The 12,125-nt window shown below is 32.8% G+C and overlaps 1 protein-coding gene across 1 annotated transcript in view; it reads left to right on the top strand.

Annotated features, from left to right (window-relative positions):
* Nucleotides 1–12,125, top strand: part of ROBO2 (roundabout guidance receptor 2) — a 636,650-nt gene that overhangs the window by 32,582 nt on the left and 591,943 nt on the right. The gene's annotated exons all lie outside the window — the stretch shown is intronic.

Raw genomic sequence — 12,125 nt, forward strand, 5'->3', positions numbered from 1 at the left:
CAGTTTACAACTCTACCAATAATGTATTAATGTTCCAGTTTTCCCACATCCATTCCATTATTCATCATTACCTTTCCCAGTCATCTTAACCAATTTGCTAGGTGTGTAGTGTGTAGTACCTCAGAGTTGTCTTAATGTGAATTTCTTTGATCAATAGTTCTTTAGAACACCTTTTCATACTACTAGAAATGGTTTTAAATTCTTCATCTGAAAATTGTCTGTTCATATCCTTTAACAATTTATAAATTGGAGAATGGCATGAATTTTTATAAATTTGCGTCAATTCATCAGAAACCTCACATGCAAATTTTTCCCCCAGTTTATTCCTTTCCTTTTAATCTTGTCTACATTGGTTTTGTTTGTACAAAACTTTTTAATTTACTAAAATCAAAATTATCCATTTTGTCTTCAGTTATGTACTCCAGTTCTTCTTTAGCCACAAATTCCTTTTGTCTCCTAAGATCTGAAAGGTAAAGTATCCTTTGTTCTTCTAATTTGCTTATAATAGCACTCTTTATGTCTAAATTATAAACCTGCTTAGTTTCTGCCATATTAATTTCCAATTTTCCCAGCAGTTTTTGTCAAATAGTGAATTCTTATCCCAAAAGCTGGAGTCTTTGGATTTGTCAAACACTAGATTACTATAGTCATTGACTATTTTGTCCTGTGAATCCCAGTGATTCTCAAAGTATGGTCCAGAGAATCCTGGGGGTCTCTGAGACCCTTTCAAAGAATCTACAAATTCAAAATTAGTTTTTATTCCTAATATGGTAAATATCTATAAATATAAACCACATAAACAAAAACTCTTTGGACAGATCCTCAATAATTTTTAATAGTATAAAGATACTGAGAACAAAAGTTTGAGAACCGCTGATCTAAGCTATTTCACTGATTGACTACTCTTTTTCTTGGCCAGTACCAATGGTTTTGAAAACAACTTCTTTATAATATAGTTTTAGGTCTGGTACAGGTAGGTCATTTGCATTTGCATTTTTTTCATTAATTCCCTTGAAATTCTTGATCTTTTGTTCCTCCAGATAAATTGTTATGTAAAGTAATTTCTTGGGAATTTGATTGGTATGGCACTGAAATAAGTAGATTAATTTAGGTAATATTGTTATTTTTATTATATTGGCTTTGTCTACCTATGAGCACTTGATATTTTTCCAATTGATTAGATCTGATTTTATTTGTGTGGAAAGTGTTTTGTAGTTCTGTTCATATAGTTCCTGACTTTCCCTTGGCAGATAGATTCCCAAATATTTTATATTATCAACAATTACTTTAAATGGAATTTCTCTTTGTATCTCTTGCTGCTAGACTTTGTTGGTAATATACATACATATATACATATATATGTGTGTGTGTGTAAATGCTGATGGTTTCTTTGGATTTATTTATATGCTGCAACTTTGCTAAAATTGTGAATTGTTTCTAGTAGTTTTGTTGTTTAATTCTTCTTGCAGCTGCTCTCTTAACTTCTCCTCTAGGAATCTGAATGCTATACCACTTGGTGATTACATATTTAGTATTGATATTGCTTCATTATCTATGGTATCCTTTAGCAAGATACAACTTCCTTCCTTATCTCTTTTAATTAGATCTATTTCTGCTTTTGGTTGATTTGAGATCAGGATTGCTACCTTTTCTACTTCAGCTGAAGCATAATAGATTCTGCTGTAGCCTTTTACCTTTACTCTGAATATATCATTAGTTGTGTTTCTTGTAACAGCAAATTTTAGTATTCTGGTTTTTAATTTAGTGTGCTAACTGCTTCCTTTTTTATGGGAGAGTCACATTCACAGTTAAAATTACTAACTTTGCATTTTCTGTCATGTTGTTTTCCCCAAGTTATAGTTTTCTTTTTCTTTTCTCCTTTTCCCTCCTCCCTAATATTTTGCTTCTGATTACTACCTCCTTCAAACAAGTTTCTCCTTTTACAGCCCTTACCTCTTCCTTATACCTTTACTCTACTTCTGTTGTCCTTTTTATTAGCCTCCCTCTTTCTCCTCCTATTTTTTTATATGGTGAGAAGAGTTTCTTTGTGAAGCTATATATGTCTGATATTCTCTCTGTGAACCAAATCTGATGAGAGTACGATTCACACAATCTTTCCTCCTCATGTCTTTCCCTCAATTGTAATAGGTATTTTTTTGACTCTTCATGACATGTAATTTACCCCATTTCCCCAATTTAACAACATTTTCCTCTTCTTCCAGTAGGATCCTCTTTCTTCCTCTAGTTTCTTTTTTATATCATCACAATAAAATCAAATTATATCTGCACCATCTAAGTATCCCAATAACAGAGACACAGATCTCAAGAGTTAAACATATTATCTTTCCATATAGGGATATACGCTTTTTAACTTTTAAAAGAAAGTTATTTTTTCCTTTTTACCTTTTTATGCTTTTCTTGAGTTCTGTATTTGAATATCAAATTTTCTCTTCAGTTCTGCTTTTTTTTTTCAGAAATGAGTGAAATTCTTGTGTTTCATTGAATGTTTATCTTTTCCCCTGAAAAATAATGCTTAATTTTGCTGGGTTGTTGATTCTTGGCTGCAATCTAAGTTCCTTTGCATTTGGGAATATCACATTATAGTCCCTTTGATCCTTTAAAGTGGAAGCTACTGGGTCCTGGGTAATCCTGATTGTGTCTCCTCAATATTTGAATTGTTTCTTTCTTGATGCTTGTAATATTTCCTCCTTGATCTGATAATTCTGAAATTTAGTCACAATGTTCCTTAGAGTTTTCATTTTGGGGTCTTTTTCAGGAGATAATAGGTGAATTCTTTCTATGGCTATTTTATCCTCTGGTTCTAAGACATCATAGTAGATTTCCTCAGTGATTTCCTGAAAAATGATATCTAGGCTCATTTTTTTTTCATTATGGTTATTAGGAAGTTCAAATTCTTAGATTATCTCTTCTAGATTTATTTTCCAGGTCAATTGTTACTCTAACATGGTATTTTACATTTTCTTCTATTTTTTCATGTTTTTGGTTTTGACTTGATTCTTGAAGTCTCATTGAGTGATTCACTTCCATTTGTCCAATTCTAATTTTTAGTGAATTATTTTCTTCAGTTAACTGTATTATCTTCTTTTGCATTTGGCCAATTGAACTTTCAAATGAAATGTTTTATTCATTGGATTTTTTCCCCCATTTTATAAATTCTGTTTTTCAAGGAGTTGTTTTCTTTTCCCAATTTGTTAAATCTCTTTTGTAAGGAGTTATATGCTTTTTCCATATCATCAAATCTATTTTTAAGGAGTTATATGCTTTCCCCCTTTTAATTACATCTATTTTAAGTAGTTTTGTTCAGATAATTTCTGTTTGCTTTTCAACGTCTTTTGCAAAGTTCTTGTTTTTTTTCTTATTTTTCTTCTATCATTCTTTTAAGATACTCTTTGAATTCTTTATAGAGGGCCTTGTGAGATGGGGCTCAACTCATATCATCTTTGGGGGCTTCATCTCAGATGATTTGCTTTAGATTCCCTGGCGTTTGAGGTCTGTTCCTCTCTTTCTCCAAAGCTATATTTGGTCAGAATTCTTTTTGCTTTTTTTGCTCATTTTTTTTAAAAGACTGAGTCTGCTTTTAAGGCAAAAGGGAGATTGTCCCAAGATTCCTCTACAGGCAGTGGCTGCCTGGGTCAGTGCTGCTGAATTCATTCCTGTGCTCGCTAGGTGTGGCTAGGTCCCATGTTATTCCGGGGTTCATAGGCTCATTATTTGCCTTCTGTATTTGTGTTGGATGTCTCATAACTAATCTGTTGCTCCACTAACTTGTATCCTTGACAGAGTTGCCACTGCTGCTGTATTTTAGCTAAAAGCCTCTGTGTAGATTCTCTCAGTGCATGGATGCCACACCACTCTGGGTCCCTGCATTGCACCAATGCTCAGCCACTGATTGAAACAGAACTTTTTTGAAGTTCTTTCAAAATATCTTTTGCTAGAAATTTGTTACTTTCCAAATATTTTGGGGTCCTATCATTCCAAAACCAGTTCAGTGGCTTGATCTAGTATTGAACTGAGGGACACCATGAGGAGTCCTAATAAATAGCTGCCTACTCTCTGTCACCTTGGCTCCACCCCTCTTATAAGTGCTTTGAAATTCCAAAATGGGTCATATTTTTTTTTCTTTGTCATTTAGTTGATTGAGAGAAACATAGAAGACAAAATATACTATTACACAAACAAATAGAAACCGCTTTTAAATACATTTTGTTAAGAATTTTCTTAAATTCCCTACTTCCTGGAAAAGAACCTGTTCTCTTCTGGAGCCCCAATTCTTTACTTCTCCCCTAGGGAATTACATCTTGTAAATACATCTCTTGTGCAGAACTTTCCTGCATCTCAGTGTGGAGATATCTATACTCCACTCATCCCAGTTCACTAATTTTTACTCAAGTCTAGATTTCCTGACATCTCCTCAATGGGATGTCTCCTTTGTGCTTCTACAAGGCCCCGCCCTGAACTCATAATGTTTGTGTCCCAGACAAGTCTCCATTTGTAAGAAACAAAATATCTTACTAAGAATTCTACTGAATCACAGATGAATGGAGGAAAAATTTATTTTACATTCTTGCAAGATAGGTGCCTAGGTGAATTGACACATCTTTGAAATGCCAAATGCAGCATTTTATTTTCTGTCCCAAAGCGTAAGTCCCTTCCCTGATTCCCCATTAATTGAATGTTACAGAAGTTACCTGCCAAAATTTCCACCCCTCATTACAAAGTCAGTCCCTACTCCCAAGCAGTTTACATTCTAAAAGGGGGTAGGTGATAGAGAAAGGCTAAGGGCAAAGAACAAACGATTCTTTTCAAATCTCAGGCTATCATCCCTGATTACAAAAATCAGTCCCTACCCCCAAGAAGCTTTATATTCTTTTGGAAAAAGATAACCTCCACATTTGATTATTTTTATGTCCTTGTTTTTTTTAGTTTTATAATTTGTTTCGTTTCTTCAATTTAATTTTCATAACTGAAAATATATATCTATTTTTCACAATAAGGAAGACAGCACCCATAGGATGACCCATAAGTAGATATCATAGGGAATGTTCAACCTCAGGTACCTGACTGAGATCTCTAATAGAGAATGACAAGGTGAGAATGACCAAGAACCCAGGCATTTGATACAATTTGGATTTCAGACTACCCAACCTCCCCAGGGGATGGGACCCGGAGCCAAACTGATCTCCATCAGAGCCCCTTCTCTGCCTCCCTCACAGACCAGTTCCTCCACCCACTACATCTAATCTTGAAGACTTCATCAGAACAATGTGACAAATATTAAATAAAAATAAATAAGTTATTTTATTATTTAATGCCAATGTTTTAGTATTTCTTATGAACCAACTAGTATAATAGCAACTGCTATTAACATATAACATAGAAACTCAGTTGAATCATCACAACCATATGTGATTAATTTATTTTATATTTTCAATCATGAATTTTAAGTGACATTTTATTTAGGACAAAATCAGCTTACTTTATTCTATTTTCTTGGGAATATAACCACACAGCCTTCATATTTGGTGGTAAGGAAAGGCAATGATAGGACAATCTCATAGTAGCCTATGAGATATTTTTAAATTCTTTAACATTAGTTGCCATTATATATAGTATGGGAGAACACTAAGCACCATTACTTTCCTCTCCTTTCCTACTTTTAGAAATTCTGAGAAGACATTTTTCTTAAAGTCCTAATGCTTATATTAAAATATTTGGACTAATTTAAAGAAGAAAACTTTAGTTGTGAAATTGCCCTGAATCTCAGATTTTTTTCATCCTCACCAAAGGTCTAATCACTTTCATAGAGGAAACTTGGGAGAAAAAAAAGTTCTAATAGGAATTTTATTCACTGTGGTAAGATGGAAGTGGTTTTTGCATAAAGAGTAAAGGATCCATGATTGATGTACCTAGGAGCTGTACTCTCCTTCCCATAACTGAATCAGATTAGGGTAACAATAAGATTGTATAAAAGTTTTAAACCTGGAGTCTCTGACCTTAAAATTGTGAGGGTTTTATTAATGACATTCCATTACATTTGGTTTTATTTTATTCATTTAAAAACATTATTCTGAGAAGTCTGTTGTTTTTACCAGCTTGCCAAAGGTCAGTTATTGTCACTCAACAAATTTTTAAAAATAATTAAACATCTATTTTTTATTAGTCACTTTGCTAAATTATGGAGTTGCAGAAAGAAGCAAAAAACAATATCTGCCTCAAAGAACTCAAGAGACTAATTGAAGAGACAAGCAAGTAACTGTGTATTAAAAACTATATTTACAAGATAAATGAGAAAAAATAAGGGAGAGATAAATTAAAATAACGGACACTAGAATATTGTTGTTTTGTCCTTCATTTTTGAAGAAGGCCGTAACATCAAGGAGGTGGTGCTCTGACATACAGTGAATTGGATTTAAATGAGAAAGGGCATTGCAAGGTCATCTGCTTCACTTTCTTCTCCAGAGCCATCTAGGTCCACTGGCAAGATATAGACCAAAATGGCTGGAGATTGCCCTTGATGAAATAGGAGACCTATGCCTTTTAAAGTTAAAAGTCTTCAACAGATCTCAATTTGACTGAAACAGCACCCATTCAGTGATTAAAGGTAGGTAGCAATCTCCTCTTTTACTAGTCCAAAAATATAACATAAACAAATGAATAAATGAATTAATCTGGGAAGGAATGACTCTCAGAGCTTCTTGCCAAAGCAGAAATAATTGCTATTTACATTCAGTCTGAGTCAATCAGGAGCCAAATAATGATGAAATGGGACTTAGTCTAGGACCTATGAGTATCCAATGATAATCAAATCGGTTTTGGTTTAAGGCATGGTCCTTATGAAATATATCTAGCCAGTAAGCCATAAGCAATCTTGGGAAGGTTCAGAAGGGCAAAAGGGAAAAAATGTTTTTAAGAGTATCTTTGTTAAGGGTATAATATTCTATGTGGAAAGAGGGAGGAGAGGAGAAAAGAAGAGAGAAAGGAAAGGAGGAAAGGATGAAAAGAGGGAGGGAGAGAGGGAAGGAAAAAAAGAAGAAAGGAAGGAGGAAAGAAGAAAGGAAGAAAGGAAAGACGGAAGGGAAAGAGAGAACTAAAGAACATAGCAAGGAAGAAGAGAGGGAAAGAGGGAAGAAGGAAGGAAGGAGTCTTCTAATTAGTCAGTTCCAGTTTGTGGACTAGCTTTAGTTTGTTCTTAATTTTCAATGCAGACCAAGAGGGGTTGTGAAAGAATTCTAATAGAAAATGGGATTTTAAGTTAGGACTTTGAAGGAAACTAAGACGGCAGTAGATAGAGATGAGAAAGGCGAGCTGTCTAGGCATGGGGGAAAGCCAGAGGAAGTGCCCAGAGCCAAGAGATAGAATATCTTTTTGAAATAGCCAGGAGGCTGGTGTCATTGGATGGAAGAGTATGTTTAAGAAATTAACTTGTGAGGAAATTGGGAGGTTATAAAGAGCTTTAAATGCCAAATAAAGGATTTTGTATTTGATCTTAGTAGTGGAGCCACTGGGATTTACTGAGTAGTGTAGTGATGACATGGTTGGATCTCTGCTTGAGGAAAATCACTTTGGTGGGTGAATGAAGGATCTTTTGAAGTGGGAAGAGATCCGAGTTAAAAATATTCTGTACTCTTCAGTTAGGCATAAAGCTTCTAGAGACAAAGATTCCTTAATTGACATTAAACTCATTCTAAACATTTTGTTTAGAGACAGAGGACCAAATATGGTAAAAATTGTCCCATCTCCAATGCAATCTCTTTTGGGGCTATAATTTAAATTAAACATGAATAAAGAAAAGTTCACAATACAATCCAGCCTTATGCCTAACTGAAAAATACAGAATATATTTTTTTCTACGTTAAAAACATAGCTTTGTGCTGGCACAAAGTGAAATACATATAAAAATTAGGAAGTTATTCATTTGAAATAAATATCATATTTCAAATTAATTGTAGAATATAGAAAGATTTTTTCTTCTACTTAAATTTAGCTATTATAGAGATATTGGATTACATGCATAACTACCTTTTTGAACTGTGTAGTGAACTTTATAATCTCAAAAATTTTGAAGGCTATATCACAATGGTTGTAGTATATCATGAATGTATATAGTGCTCTGCTGTTTCCCTAAGGTTGGATTTAATGTAATTTATTCATTACCTATTCTTTATGATTGTATGTGTATATACACATGTACACTTGCATGTGTGTGTGTATGCACATGCACATGCTCATGCATTTGGCTTAGAGTTAGGAAGATTCCACTTCATGAGTTCAAATCTGTGGAGTTTTTGTTTCTTAAAATAATAATATAAAAATGGTTCTCTCTGGGAGCGAGCAGGTTTCTTGGGGAGGTTTTCCTGGAGGCAGCCTTAGTTGCACTTGAAAGTAATAATCACCCAAAATGCAGCCAGCTGATACAATGCAAAGGTTTATTTTCTCCTTCCAGTATAGCCCAGTTACTTTTTCTAAGAGGCCTATCTCTCTGCTTGGTTGCAAGAGCTCCCTCTGAATGTCTCCAAATCCAAAGGATTGTCCTTCAGCCCAGCCAGCCAAGTGGAAAATGGAATGAATCTCTCTTGCCTCAGAGAGAGGGCTTCTAGCTCTCAATCTCCCAGAGTGCTCTGCGTCTGTCCCAGTGTTCATCTAATTCAGCTGAACTCCTGCAGCTTTGTCCTTTGCTTCTGCCTCTGCTTTCTTCAGCCTCCAATTCAGCTGAATTCTCTTGACTGGGCTTATATATGACTCTTCTGAGAGAATGGGATTATGGGTTTTCTCCCAGAGTGCTCTCTGGCCCTAAGAGCTTCAAGGGAGGTGTGAATTTGGATATCTCATACTAAACCCTGAAATCTTCCAAAGGTGTGAGCTCCAATGAATAAAGGTGTGAACACAAGCATTGTATCAATTACATTGAGTTAACATTAGGATTCTAATATCTCCCTTGAGTTATCACCTTGTTTCAAGTTGAATTAACACTAGGATTCCAACAAAATCTGACTTCATTATCAGGGTGACCCTGTTTGCCTCATTTTTCTCATCTGTAAAATGAAATAGAGAAGAAAAAAGCAAATCATTATAGTATCTTTATCAAGAAAACGTCAAATAAGGTTATGGAAATTCAGACATGACTGAAAAGCAACAAATGATAGAATGATTTTTAAACAGAGTTTTGAATTAATTTTTACATTTAGTAAATTTGACACATGCTCAAAGTCATAAAACTGAAATAAATTTATGTTTTTGTTTATATTGCTTAAGCACACAAGTTTGAAATATGTTTCCTTTGCTCTAAACTTATCTTTTGCATTTTTACACCAATTCATGATTGTTAGAATCTTTACACAGAAAATATAACTAAGGCTCTGACATTTCCTTGTTCTACTAGTCTACTTATTGTTTATTTTATTTATTTATTTTTTTTAAAGCATCCTGTCTCAGAAAACATACTTTGGTCATGTCTAATGTTAGTAAATAATCCGAAGGAGCTCAGATATGATTTATAAACTGGATTTAAAGTACTCCAAGTAGTCTTCCCTTGCTGCCTTCCAAAGAACTTAGAGCTACTCTCCAAAGTCAACTGACATTTATGTTTCCTTGATTACATAAACAAGATAGATGGCAGCAGAATAAAATAAAATAATTATTTTTTAGGGAACTTATCTTTTTAAAAAATTGATCTCTTTGGAAGCCAATAGCTGCCTACCAGCAATAGTCTTTCAGTGCTTATTTTTATTTCTAAATTATAATGCATATTACCACCTTGAATAATTTGTACAAATAATGAACACAAAAATATAGAGAAGAAATTCTATATTTTATCAACATATCATAATTATGAAAGGCTAGATTGAAAAGGTAAAACTATTGTAGATTTTACTGTGAAAATCTTAGGTTTTCCATTTTTAAATGTAAAATATTATTAGCTACTATCTTTTGTTTCTTCTATTCTTGAGAAAATTATAAAAATTTTACTCTCTTAGACTTTTCCATTTTTTAAAATTTGGTCTAACAAATTTAAATTTTCTTTCCTGTTATAAACTTAGATATTAATAAACACCAGCATTTCAATATACAGTGAAGATCAGAACAAGAGAATTATTTAGAAACTATGAATCTTTAAAGTTTTAAAGGTATTTATTAAACTTTACTCAAAAATGACACAATTTCCCTGCTAGCTCCTTTTCAGTGTTAAGTATTTTTTTCTATTCTGTTTTGCTGCATTATTATCACTATCTTTCCCTAAAAACAAAAGCTTTCCCTTATAACAAATAATACAATCAAGAAGACAAATATATACATAGGACACTTCTGAACATGGATTCTTCATCTGTAGTTCATTACCACTCCACCAAAATGTGAGAAGCATCCTTCTCTTCATCAGTCTTTTGAATTCTTGTTTGTTCATTTCACTTAATAAAAGTTCTTAAATCTTAAAGGTTCTTTTTTTCTTTAGAATGAGGTAACCATTATATACATTGTTATTTCTGGTTCTTCTAATTTCAATTTTTTATCACAAAACTTCATTTCTTAGAATAAAATAATGTTCTATTAGCTTGATATATCTTAATTTGTCCAGCTATTCTTCATCTGATGGGAATCCAGTTAATTTATGTTTTTTGCTCCAAATATACATACATACATATATATATATATATATATATATATATATGTAGTGTATGTGTGTGTGTGTGTGTGTGTGTGTGTGTGTGTGTGTGTGTGTACTAGATATAATTAGCATATGTATCTTTTTCATCTGCTATTGACCTGTTTAAGACTGCATGCCTAGTAGCCTAGTAAGTAGTGATATCTTTTGGTCCAAAGTAATCAGGGCATAGTTTCAAATTATATTCTAGAATGGTTGGGCCAGCTGACAGCTTTTGACAGATTTTGACAATAATTTATTAGTATGCATATCATCCCACAGTTTGGAAATAATTATTTGCTTATTTATTTTTAGATATAATGTTACATATATGCATATATAATACATATATACATATAGATATCTATATCTATATATAGTTTTATATATCTGTATCAATATCTTACCATTTTAACCTCTGTCTGCCACAATTTCCTCAGATGTAAATATGGGGATAAAATGTTTCTTACTTCATAAGTTTGTTTTTAGTACAGCATAATGCGTGCTACATTAGTAAATGCGTATTCCCTTCCCTTATTCTTATTTTGTACTCAGAAACATAATCTGGAAACACATCCATTTATGCTAGGTGGTACAGTAGATAAAATGCTGAGCCTGTAGTTAAGAGTTATCTTCCTGAGTTCAAATCTAGCTTCAGATATTTATTAGTTCTGTTATCCTGAGCAAGTCATTTGACTCTGTTTACTTCAGTTTCTTCATCTGTAAAATTAGCTGGAGAAAGAAATAGTAAAACACTCCAATATCTTTGCGAAGCAAGCCCCAAATGGAATGACTGAAAACAACTGAACAATTATTTTATAACAGATATTTTCCACTTTTGAAGTGTTAGTAATATTATGTTTAGGTCCATTTTCCTTAAATTAACTCATTTAATTGTTATAATGCTATGTTATAGTAAACTAATGGATTTGAAATAAGGAGTCTTTCAGTTGAATCCTAGTTTTTATATCCGTTAGGATATAAAAGGATATAGGATATAGGATATATCCCCATCTATAAAATGAGTTGATAATAAGTGACTGAATTTTCAGAACTAATATGAGGATATTCCTTAAGATGCTTAAAAATATACGTTATTTATTTTTTCTTAATACCTTATGTCAACCTGAGGAAAAATTTCTTATTTATAGTTTTAAAAATCAGTAACTTTGTGAATTTAATATTAATTTATAAATAATCATATATTGTGTAGGTGAATATGAATAATGAGATTGGCTCAAATCATATGAAAGCTAATTCTGAAATGACATTTATTCCACAGGTGGTGTTGCCTAGTTTGCTCATCAGGAAATTATTTAATTTGTGACATTATTTATGGCTTGTAATAGAATTTTCACAGTAATAAAAATAAGTGCTAGCCAGGTGCTATTTTATTACTATTAGCATATTACTGTGCTATATTGAATAAATCACTATGTAGGTATATTTATAAATTTGTTCCAAAAAA

This window comes from Antechinus flavipes, chromosome 3 (assembly GCF_016432865.1).
Source record: "Antechinus flavipes isolate AdamAnt ecotype Samford, QLD, Australia chromosome 3, AdamAnt_v2, whole genome shotgun sequence".
Classification (NCBI taxonomy): Eukaryota; Metazoa; Chordata; class Mammalia; order Dasyuromorphia; family Dasyuridae; genus Antechinus; species Antechinus flavipes.